The 12103-nt window shown below is 45.4% G+C and overlaps 1 protein-coding gene and 1 long non-coding RNA gene across 6 annotated transcripts in view; one reads left to right on the top strand and one right to left on the bottom strand.

The window, feature by feature from the left end:
- Positions 1–12103, top strand: part of NHEJ1 (non-homologous end joining factor 1) — a 131125-nt gene that overhangs the window by 92133 nt on the left and 26889 nt on the right. The gene's annotated exons all lie outside the window — the stretch shown is intronic.
- Positions 953–12103, bottom strand: part of LOC128420398 (uncharacterized) — a 75480-nt gene continuing 64329 nt past the window's right edge. Inside the window, exon 3 of the long non-coding RNA XR_008332017.1 lies at positions 953–1142. This is a non-coding gene — a long non-coding RNA (uncharacterized LOC128420398). The remainder of the gene's footprint in view (positions 1143–12103) is intronic.

Here is a 12103-nt window from a genome sequence, read left to right as displayed (position 1 = left end):
AAGAAAAAGGTCCCAAGTTCAATCCCTGATACCTCCAGTTAATACGGAGTAGGTAATAGGAAAGGCCTATGCCTAGTACCGAGACGCGGGTGGCACTGTGGGTTAAACCACAGAGTCTAGGACTTGCCGATCGGGTCGGCGGTTTGAATCCCCGCGACGGGGTGAGCTCCCGTTGCTCGGTCCCTGCTCCTGCCAACCTAGCAGTTCAAAAGCACATCAAAGTGCAAGTAGATAAATAGGTACCGCTCTAGCGGGAAGGTAAACGGCGTTTACCAGAAGCGGCTTAGTCATGCTGCCCACATGACCCGGAAGCTGTACGCCGGCTCCCTCAGCCAATAAAGCGAGATGAGCGCCGCAACCCCAGAGTTGGTCACAACTGGACCTAATGGTCAGGGGTCCCTTTACCTTTACCTTTTATGCCAATGGCCCATTTAATCCAGCATGTTCTCACAGTGGCCAACCAGATAAATGCCTTTGGTGAGACTGAGTGCAACAGCATTCCCCCTACTTGTGACTCCCAGCAACTGCATTCAGAGGTACACTGCCTCTGACAGTGAAGGTAGAACATAGTCATTGTGGCTAGTCACCCTTGATAGCCTTGTGTTCCATGAATGCAGAGAGTACTAGAATATTAGGCTAGATGGCCAACTGATGTGGTGTAAAGTAGCCACAGAAGAAATAGTTATGGGAAGCATATTCTCTTACATAGAACTAACCTTTTCCGTTTGTTGTACTGAATGGAGACAAATAAGAAATACAGGAGAATGGATTGAGCTCTAAGAGCAGCTCTTTTATCCTCTTGGTACTTCAGTAGAGCTGATTTCATGCAATGGAAACATTATTCAGACATTACTTAGCTTTTTAGTATATTGTATTTTAAAATGGGGTTTCAGAGTTTTTAGGGGGTTTTGAAATAAAGACATCATATCATATTTTAAAGTATAATCTAAGTTAAGCCAGTGGTGGTTGTCCTATGTTCAGTACTGGAGGTGTGGTCATCGTTCCATCTCCCTTTGATGTTAGAAGCAGCAGGAGGATTGTTGGTAGTGCAAACAGGTTATAACTACACACAAGTGCATTTTTATGTCTCTATTGTTCTTTTGGAGCACAGATCCTTGACCTTTGCTGTGTTGGCATTATGCCTACCAATAAACAACAATAAATAAAAGAATTAATAGTGCTATTGGAGTGGCAAAACTGGGCTTTAGGGGTGCACAAGGGAATCTCCTGTGCTAATGCAGTGTTGTTGGATTTATTCCGGGGGGGGGGGAATTCCCTTGAAGGACTAGCTGGCGGGGTGTGCATTAGCAACAGGGATGGGTTATAAGCAAGGTGTTCAGTGTTCTTCTGCCACCTTGATTACTAAGCAGTCTCCACTGAGCCTGAGAATGGAATGCAGAGAGAAATACCAGTTTTCCATAGTGTCTAGTTGGAGCCAGTATGGGTCCAGGGGTCACCTTCTACTGATGAAGCTGAGCTAAGCTAAAGGATGGCGAGATTCCCACAGCCACTTGTGGCTTTCTCTCAGAGATGTATTACTGTGAAATGAAATACATGCATTAAGCTAGTTCTTTGTAGGAAAGAGCTCCTTTTACACCATGGTCCCTCTGTGTGTACCTGAAGGTGTCCAGGTGAGGACAATATTTTCTGCCTCTCACGAAGTTGTCTCTAGTCCATATTCATCTTTAAGGTGCTTTAGGGATCTTTTTATTGTTTTTGCTACAACAGACTACCCCTCAGGGTGTTACATGTGAAGGTAGCCCTGATGATGATAGGATTTGGCTTCATGTTCATTCAGGGGTCTGTATTATGTGAACCCCATAGCAAACCTTTATATATGGGTCACTTCTGGATTTGACCCTGGGGGTCTTGAGTTCAAGTGCCAGTTCTGTTGCAGGCCATGGGTAAATTGCCACCTTTTGTAAATTAAACATGATAATGACTTGTCTCAACAGGTTTGGTGTTGATGTGAATGACATAAAGTTTGTGAAACACATATTTCTTCACAAGTCCTACAGAAATGACGACCCCTTTAAGGAATGCTACTTATGTGGCTGCTTCTGCACAGCTTTACTCAGTGCTATGGTTATTTCTATCTGTCTAGAGGCTGGAACCAGAATGATGGTGATGGCGCCATGCTGTTTCTGTCAGGAAAGTGTGCCATATATATAAAACCCAGGGATCATCTGGAAGCTCTTTAAAATCACCAACATACTCTTTTTGCCCCTCTGTGCCCTGTGGAAGGTTCCTTTGCCTAGAGCCTGTAAGGGTGATCCCATGACAGTGAGTGTTTTATTAGTAGCAGGTGTCTGAGTATCCCTTGAAACCTGAGCTCTCTCTGTCCCCTCACCTGACAATGAACTCAGGACCAGGGCATCCCTGCCCGGTGCCAGAGATTATTGCTGCCCATAACCTGACAACATCATCCTATTGGTAGGGACAGGCGTGTAATGTGCAATTTCTCAGTGGCATGGCGTTCTGTTTGCTTGGTGCACTGATCTATCGTGGCCCTCCCCATCCTGTAGCCCTGGGTGCTGTCAGCTTGGGATTAGGACCACGATTTAGTGGCTGCCACTAATACCTCTTCAGGGACTGGATCACTGTCTGGCAGGAAGCGAAAGGGAAAACCACCCTTGGAATTCAAGTGAAATTGCCACTGCAGACAGAGGGGCCTATCCAGTGTGAGAGGTGAGGGTAATCCTCCTAAGAGCAGGAGTAAATCTGCAGAAAACAGACCCTACCTAGTGACATTAATTCTCTAGCGCTTAAGGTTAATTCAGCAGTCCTATGAGAAGTAACTGGACTTGGGCATTAGCCATTGGAGGCTCCACCCATAATAAATGTGGTGAAAAGCGCTCTTATCAGTACATGGTGTAATAGAGAGATGGGCTATTGACATTGTCTGAGAATCCAGGCAAAGGCTATTAGATTCAGGCCCTCGGTTCATGTCTCTTTCTAGAATGGAGAGCCAGTGTTCTCCACATTTTCCCCAATCTCCTGGAAATGTTCCTAGTCTGTTTAGAATAGTGAGATAATAGGCAGAGAGGGAACAGGACCAGAAGGAATTCCTTGGGGATTCTCAGTTGCTTTGACTTTGCAAGACAAGAGGATTGTTTTGGAGACAAATGAGAGACTATTGAGATTGTTGAGGCTACCTGAGTTGTAGATTATGGTGTCCTCTGAATTATTGAGCTGTTTGCCATGCGCTGCACTGTCATTGGGAAGTCCTGCCCCACCAAGTATATTTAGGGAAGCAACATCTCACTGAAGCATATTTGCTGAATAATGTGTGCAGTGTGCTATATCAGCTGTGTGTCTTCTAATTTCATAACTGTCCCCATACAGTCCTGATCTGCAGGCTGTCCTGTGCCATGTTAGTGCACTCTGTGGCCACTGTAAAACAATGTCATTGTTGTTCTCTCCACCATGTCAAGCCTGACATTATGTGCTCTGAGGCATTGTGTGTGACAGTGTAACAGTACTTACTCTTCCAAGTACAACTCAGCCTTAGAGCTTGCCCTCCCTCTTCCGCTGCCAGGCTTTTCCTAAAGTGTCACTTCCTCGCTGTTTCTCTAGATCCAGCACTGCCGGCTTTGTTGGCTGAGACATTTAGCCTTGACTGGAATGCAGGGCCATGTTGGCCCCCTGCCAGCCCAAACATCCCCACCCTAGTGCACGACACAAGGTGATAAGAATGAGTGCTCTGAGTGGGCTGGGATCCCTCATGGAGGGGCAAGTATCTTATGCCCAGCCCATAACCCTCCCACCACATGACCTTAGAGGCCATCGTTAATCATGTGTGTGTGTGTGTGTGTGTGTGTGTGTGTGTGTGTGTGTGTTTCTTTTCCTTTAGCATCCCTATGAAATGTTCTCAGCGTCTCTGTGGGCCAAACCCACAGTGCCTCATGCCCGAGACCGACTACGAGCAGACTGCTTTGATGGGTAGGGGCTTGACTATATATTTGGCATTCCAGCTGCAGCACGCAGAGGGTGTGAAAGCCTTTGCTTGACAAACTCAGAGTGCTGTCGCCTCCCTGCCTGCCTGCCAGCCAGCCAGCCAGGCCACGGATATTTTTAGGCTCCAAATGTCAAGGAATTTTTCACCTTCTGTTTTTTGTTTTTGTGTTTTCAGTTTGTTTTGTTTCTTTTCCTTTTTAAAAGGAATTTTTAGCTCAGGCGGTGAAAGGTGCCCCTGACTGACAAGCTCAGAGACTGAATCCTCTATTTATCGCCAGGCAGGTAACGGTTTCCACATGCCACCCACCCTGTCTCCATGGCCCATTCAGTCATTTTGGTAGCTACAATAACCCTTTGCTTGCCTGCTGTACCCACATCCTTCCATGGGATGTCTGTATCAAAGCTGGCAGAGGCAGTGAGGGATGCAAGCAATTTCATCTCTACTGTGATTACTCTCCGTTTTTAATTGACTCCAGAATCCTGGGATTCAGATAGTTGCTCCCATCTCAGAAGCACCACCTCATAAGAGCACATATAGCCATCCTTTCCGAGTCTGATATCCCTCCCCTACTCTCACATCTGAGCCCCTTTCGAAGTTCCCAACAGGGCGATTTTTGACACTGTCTTAGCTTCTGTGCTGAGTGTGACTGGAGGAAACTACCCTTGGAAGCTTGATGGAGGTATCTTGATCAGGGTGATTCCTTCACAGTGTGGTGGCTCCCACCAGGGGGAGCCAACAGCCTTTTCTTTGGCCTCAGGTTTCTGGTATTTGATGGAGACCAGGCTAGTCAGGCCCTTCTTGGCTGCTCAGGAAGGTGTATGAAGTTTGAAGCATGCCTCTGTCAAGACTACAACAATTACAGTTTTTAGCTTCACATAGCTATCTATCTTATTTGGGGGCAGGAAACAGGGTCTTGGGAGTGAAGTAATCTTGAACCCATCATACCATCATCTTTGGGGTTGGGCATCTGAATCATTAGTCACATCATGCAAAGCCAAGATTCTGAGGACAGTATGGGTATGGTGGAACTAAAATTAGTAGGCCCCATTCTTCCGTCTTAGGCCTACCCAGAACATAATGGTGCCTGAATCACACCTGAGACTGCCTGTCCACCAATGGACTCTTCACCATTACTCCCTATGGTGTAGCCTGAACTTTGCTAGGAGATCCCTCCCTCTGCAAGTGCTAACTTAGCACTTCCTAGTATCATATGCCATCTTTGTTGATGGGAAGTTCCTATTCATTTGGGAGCAAATTGTTTTCAAAGTTCAAGGGGCTATTCCCTGGAATAGAGTGCTTCCTGGAAGAATACTTCACTGTGTAGAGATTGCAGTTTAACCAGTTTACACCTGCCCTTTTCCATTACATCTGTAGATTCTGTACTTGGATAGCACTGTCAGCATCCAAAGTGCATTCTGTGTAAATTCCAGATTTGCACTTTCCCAGTGGCATATTTGTAAGTTGGCTTTACCATGATTGCAAGGGCAGGCTTGGTGGGGTTGCGGGGTCAGCAGAAATGTATTTTAACTAGGCTAGAAAACCTGATGCTCTACTGCAGCTCCCATCATCACTGATCCTATTGGCTGGACCTGAGAGGAGATAGGAGTCTAACATCATTTGATGGTACCACCTTGGCTACTCCTGCTTTATAACAGTCCCTTCTGATTCTGGGCAGTGCCTCTGGGCATTAGTTTCAGAGCACTATACTATCTTCTAGCAATATAGTCCTGAACTTTGTGTAGAGGGGAGAGCTGTGCATGGGAAACAGGAGAAACCTTTGTTAGGATGCAGGGTAAGGAGTGTTCCTTTAGGGTGGAACCCTTGTTGTTGGGGAGATCCCCTTAGGAAACAATCTAAGGTATTTGCACTTGTGCCAAATGTTTGGCCGGGTCTTGAGCAGGGAGAGAAGCCTCCTTTTTCATGTGGCTGCTTGCAAGCTTTTGTTGGCATCCCTAGGACCTGCCCAACTCACGGGCCATTCAGAATTTTTACATCACCTTTCTCGTCCTGTGTTATGTGTGTTTTGGCCAGAGGAGAATCCCACTGCAACCTACGCAACAGAAAGAGCCATTCTGCCTGAGAGAATCCAGGCTAGAGGAGATGTGGGGGCAGGTGTCCCAGAGCCTGAATAAATGGGGAGAGGGAGGGAACTGGGCCAAAGACCATTGGCTCTGTGGGCTATGAATGAGACAGCTGTGCACTCGTAGGCCTACCTTTCTCCTCTGTACCAAAAGCACTGAACTAACATTCAATGCAAGGGACCAGGCAGATGGCCAAGTACTGCCTGGATGAGGTCCCCTCTCCAGCAATCTAGGAGCCAAATGCCTGTGCAGATTCCATTCCATTCCATTCTCAATGCAGACATCCAGTAACTGGACAGCAACCCTCTCACAAACATTAGCTGCAAGGTGCTTTGGGTAGTGCTCCTTTTCTGAAGATTGGAAGCCAGTTGGTCAGGTTGTACTGTTTTCTCACATTTTGATAGCTGAGAGCAGAGGGTACTCCAAGGGCAGCCAATCCTGCACTGGCTGGATATGTGTCTCTTTGGAGAAATTTTAGGCTGTGCCTTCCTTCCAGATGCTAGGACAGGTATTCACTTAGAAACTCCAATGTAGACTAATGTCTGGTGTGCCAGAGTCCTGGGTGTTCATGTTCTTGGAGAACGGAAGGTGCCTTGGAAGATGTATATGGGAACAAGGAAGTTGCAGGCAGATATATGTTTCTATGGTTAATCCCTTCTCTCCCTCCTGTTTTTGTTGTGGCTGAGACACTTGACTCAGTGATAGACTTATTGGTGTATCCACTATTTCCTGCTGAAGTTTTAGGTCAGGATGGGACAGTGTTCCCGCATGCTTTCTACTTCCTGTGATGTTTCGGGCCAAGTCACTGATAAAGGGGAAATGGGTTCTCTGAGTTTACCCAAAAACCACAAATCCTTCAAACCGGCCTACATGGTTGGTAATCAGCTGTGCCCACTTCATTCTCAAACGCACCCAAATTCCCTCCCTAAGCTCATAATCTGGGTTGATTCCATTGGAAGCGTCTGCATTCTCCATCTGTGTTGTCTTGCCTAATCCTGATAGGAGGTGTACTGGCTGTTGCTTAGCCCATCCCCATGGCCTTTGATTGCTCTCTGCCTCTTAGGCTCCTGTCTCGCCAATCCAGTCTCTTGCCAGCATTCCACATCTTCAAGAAGTTGCAAGATGACGCAATGCTACTATTATGCTCCTTGTTTACAGAAGGGGTTGATGCCATGCTGTGGTCTTCAGCCCATCTTTGCTTAAACCAGTGAACAAAAGTAATGGGTTGTGCCTTACCAGCCTTTGTATTGCAGGAAATATGAAAGGTACCTGGACTTGAGAAGAATGGAAAATTGTAGCACTATATAGAAACATTGGTGGTCAGTGTCGTAGGTTGCCACAACTCTCCCTCCGTAGTTGAACACTGGTCTTCAGTTGAAAGGGCTCAGTTCACAACTGGGATGGTTTTTGTACTAAGGCACAACAGCAGCACTATTGCCACTTTCTTTACTTTTTTTTAAAAAAAGGGTGGAATTCAAGGTGATTGTTTCAGCAGTGCAAGCATTTCTGCTTGCCAGACAGAAGGATCTCCTCTCTCTTCCTCCCATGTGTTGTTCCAGGGATTCTTCTGACACTTCTGAGAAAATTTGGGGAGGGTGCAGGGATGAAGAGGAGGCGAATAGTCCCATTGTGCTAGCACAGCTCTTTGCACTGGCTTCTGCTAGCATAACAACTTAGTTGAATCTGGCCCTTTATTTTTGAAGTGAAGCCTCAGCTTCCTTTCTGATGCAGTCTAGCTGATGCCTTGGTGTACATTTCTGCTGTTGTAGTTTCTTCTCCTCAGCCTGCCTCCCTATGCCTCCTGTTGTTGATGAGGGATAGAGGAAGAGGAAGGAGCAGGGAGGTTGTCTCTGTTGCTGCTTTGATCCTGGAAGGAAGACGCAGGCACTAGGAGTAATATTCAGTTGTCACTGCAAAGTCTCCTCCTTACTGTGTCTAAATTTGCCTCCTGGCTTGCCCAGAAGAAGAAAAATAATGGCTGAATGAAAAGCTGCTTCAGGAGCAGCATCTGAGGTGCAGTGTGCCTGCATACAACTGGCCGCACATGCAGCATTAGCAATGCTGGAAGCCATGCATCAGCCCAGGCCTCCGTGTTAAGTTTCTGTGCTGTTTCAGACATCACCTATTGAAAATTACACTCCAATATTTTTTTTTAAGTAAGTTCAACTTTTTATTTTTAAAAATAGGGATGGGATTCACCTAACCCAGTATAGGGACTACCACTTGTGGAACAGGTCTTCTCTCCACCTGCCCCCATTCCCCCGCCCCAAAAAATTGGCTGGAGGCAGTCAGGAGAACCCCCAGAACAGCGCACAAGGGGAGAAGAAGGGGAATTGTCCCAGCTGGCAAGCTGAAACGCTTGTGCAGACAGAACGATTGGAAGAGCGAGACATTGAATTCCACCCATAGTTCTCCATTGAATATTAGGGTTTGTGGTCACTTCTGGGTCTGGGAAATTAAAGAACTTCTGTAGAATACCTTTCACCTCAATCAGATGTATAAAATACAATCACCAAATATAGCCTATAACTACAAATGAGAGCTGCAATCTGGGAAGCATAAGGCTCATTTGAATGCAGAAAAAGAGTGACCACAATGTCACATTCATGACATGAAAATTAAGTCAAAGAAATATGGGTGTATTTTGGTGCTCTGAAAGGAAAGCTGCAGCTTCCTTATTGAACACTTATAAGACAAAATGACATCTAAAACAAAGATGTCATTAGCTTTGTGTGACATTTCAACCTGTGTGTGGATCCACAACTGAAATGGACAGAGAACGTCCCTTCTAGGATCTTCCCTCTTTATGTGTAGGTTCTTCCTGTCTTGCATATTCCATACTAATCATCTAAACTCTTATGTTTTGGTAACCCTCGGATCATTTATAAATAGTCTAAAGTGTATTGAATAATATACTTGGGTCACACAACTACCAGAGAAAGAGCAAGAAAACCCAAGTGAGACTGAAGCCATGTCCAGTGAAGGTTGGTACAGCTTGTCACTGTAGCTGATATCAGAACTTGGACATTGTCTACTGCAAACAGGATGTGGAACAGTGATCAATAAATCCATACAGTCTCTGGCAAACTTCAATGTGTTTCATGAGAACTCGCTATGCTTAGAGATGCTGGTACCCTCTTTCCTGTGCTGTCCCTGGTGATAGAGAGTAATGCTACGGTTCTCACTTCTCACTGCTTGCTGGGAGCTGCCTTTGGATGCTATTGACGCTATGTGGTTTGCAGAGTGACTCAGGGTGGGCAGCAGGATCAAAGGTTTCTCTCCTGGCTCGGGTGGGACGGATTCCACCGGCTGCTCTGCAATGTGTTTTCTTTCCACTGCCCCCTCGCCAGCCACTTATTTACCTTTTGCTTTCTCTCCTTGTGCAGCATGGAATAACCCACTCTCTGTCCTCCCTACTGTGCATGTGCAATCCCCTCCATTGCTAGTGGCTTTTCACAGGCACTGTATGGCATAGCACTGTGCATGAATGGCTCTTTCTTTACAAGGCTTCTTCTAGATTAGGGGTGAAGAGCAAAACAACACCCTTCCTCTCCGCTGTCAATTTGTCACTAGATGTGTTTTGTGCCTCTCCTGTGCTTAAGGATCTGGCCAGCCCCACCAGGAGCCAACTGGCACAAGCGAGTTTCCACTTGAACATATGATGCTGCCTTATAGTCAGTCAGACCATTGGCTCATATGGTTCATACTGTTGCTAATGGTAGCTTTCCAATGAGATCTCGTTAGCTTGAAATGCCAGGAATGGAACCTGGGACCTTCTGCATGCAAAGTGCACACTTTGCTAATGATCTGTGACTCCATTTGCTCTCTCATGGGTAGAATTGCTCTGAAATACTACAGTGTTCCTCTTGGGCAGGAGAAGGGGGCTCTGGTAGTGCTTTCCCTGAGCCAAGAGCCCTTAAGAGTGTAAAAGAAGAATGTAAAAGAAGAATCAGAAGGATTGTTAGCTCTGAAGAGTTAGAACCCCAACAAGTTTACTAATTCACTTCAGCATTTCACTCTGATGTCATAGTACTTTGATTTACTCTTTAGGAACAAGAGCCAGCTGAAGATGAAACTTAAGAAGCTGCCTTATAGCAAATCAGGTCAGTTATTTATCTTGCTCAGTATTGTCTTCACTGTCTGACAGCAGCTCTTCAGGGTTTCAGATAGGAGTCTGAAGTCCTACCTGTAAATGCAAGAGATTGAACCAGGGAACTTCTGCATGCAAAGCAGATGCTCTACCACTCACCTATCCTCCTGTATAGGGAGGATAGGGAATGTAGTTGTATGGGATAAATAGGATATGCAATGCTACAAAACAAAATGAATATAAATGCAAACCTCTAGCCTACTTCCTAGGGTGAAAGCATAAAGGTTAACCCAATATGCCAACTTGAGATGGGTTGTGGTCTTCCTGTCATGGTGAAAACTCCCCCTAAAGTTGCCATCCTAGATGTGTGAATAGCTAGTCCAAAATATTCATATTTTTATGCCCAAATTTCCAGACTTTGCTAATGAGTGTTGCTTTCTCTTTTCTTGGAAAACTGCACCATCCATCTTCCCCCAAACCAGTTAGTCCAGCATCCTCTTCTACATGGCCCATTCCAAAGGCAGGCTGAATTTTTTCTAACATCAGATCAGAGAGGGCCAGTTTTTAATAACGACCACTTAGCTGAGCTGGATTCTTGAGCAGTTAATAATGTTTGAGGATGATAGGGATGCACATGGAGAATCCAGAAAGTGTAGCATGGCATATCATATCACATAGCAAAAATCCTACACTGAGTTACCTGAAGGTAAGCTGTACATATGTTTTCAGAATATGGAGCAGATCTTGCAGTGACAAAATAGTACATGTTGAGTTGTGCAGATTTAACTGGCTCTGGGCAGTCACTTTGGTCACAGCACTTCCTGCAAAGCTGCTTGGATCTTTAATTGTGTGAAGGTTTGGAATCTTCTCTCCTATGCCCTAACTGACACAACCCTAGCCTCCCATAGGCCATTGACTGGTACATACTGGCCTGCTCAGGAAGCTGTACGTTAAAGGTTCTGCAGCTTCCTACAGTTTTGGACCTCAGGTGTTTGTTTGTTTTTGGCATGCTTATGATGCAGTTCTGCCTTTTTCCTCCCTTGTTGTAAAAGGAAACCCAAACTCCCCTGTTTAACTTGTAATGAAAACTCCACTTTCTTTATGAGAGAGATAATCAGAACAGGGTTTGTGCTGTGCACTTTTATCCAATACTCTCTTAAGCCTCCACTCACTCCTCTCCATCATACTTTTAACTGGAGGTCACCATGACAGGGCCTTTTCAGCAGTGGCACCTACCTTATAGAACTCTTCCTACAGGAAATAGGGTTGGCCCCTTCAGGTATAGTGGTGATGTTAGTATAATTATTTATTATTATTTAGTAGCAGCAGTAGTAGTAGTAGTAGTAGTATTTTGATTTCTTACCCACCCTTCACCATAAGGACAGGTTATAGTAGCTTAAAAATCTAATATTAAAACACTTTAAAACAAATTACAGCCACAAGAATAGGGTGTGTCCTAACAATCTTTATCTTGGGTGTCAAAGCCCACAGTAAAAAAAGTGTGTCTTCAGCATATGATGGAAGTTGTATAATCAAGATACCTTTATGGGAAGGGAATTCCACAACTTTAGGGCTGACGCAGAGACTGCCCTCTGATGGGCCACCCCCCCAAAAAAAACTTCTGAAGGCAGTGGAACTACCAAGAGGGCCTCCTCTGCTGATAAAAACATCTGAGAGGTTCTATAGGGCAGAATACGGTTTTTCAGATATTTAAAGCAGCATTTGGCTACCATATCCTGTCAGTGCTGGGATTTCTGTTTGCACAATGGAACTTTCCCCCTCCCCTCCCCCTACACCCTCACCAAATCTGCTTCAGAGGATTTGGGGGACCCCTAGAACAGATTTAGGGGGTGCACGGGATAAGGTAAGGGGCATAACACTCCATTGAGCAAGCAGAAATCCTTGTGAATTTCTACATTGGATTCTACCATTGGGGCGTAAGTCATTTAGGTCTTTAAACACCTTGAATTGGGC

Source organism: Podarcis raffonei, chromosome 1 (genome assembly GCF_027172205.1).
Source record: "Podarcis raffonei isolate rPodRaf1 chromosome 1, rPodRaf1.pri, whole genome shotgun sequence".
Classification (NCBI taxonomy): Eukaryota; Metazoa; Chordata; class Lepidosauria; order Squamata; family Lacertidae; genus Podarcis; species Podarcis raffonei.
The sequence above is the reverse complement of the archived record's forward strand: the minus strand, read 5'-3'. Positions and strand labels throughout refer to the sequence as shown.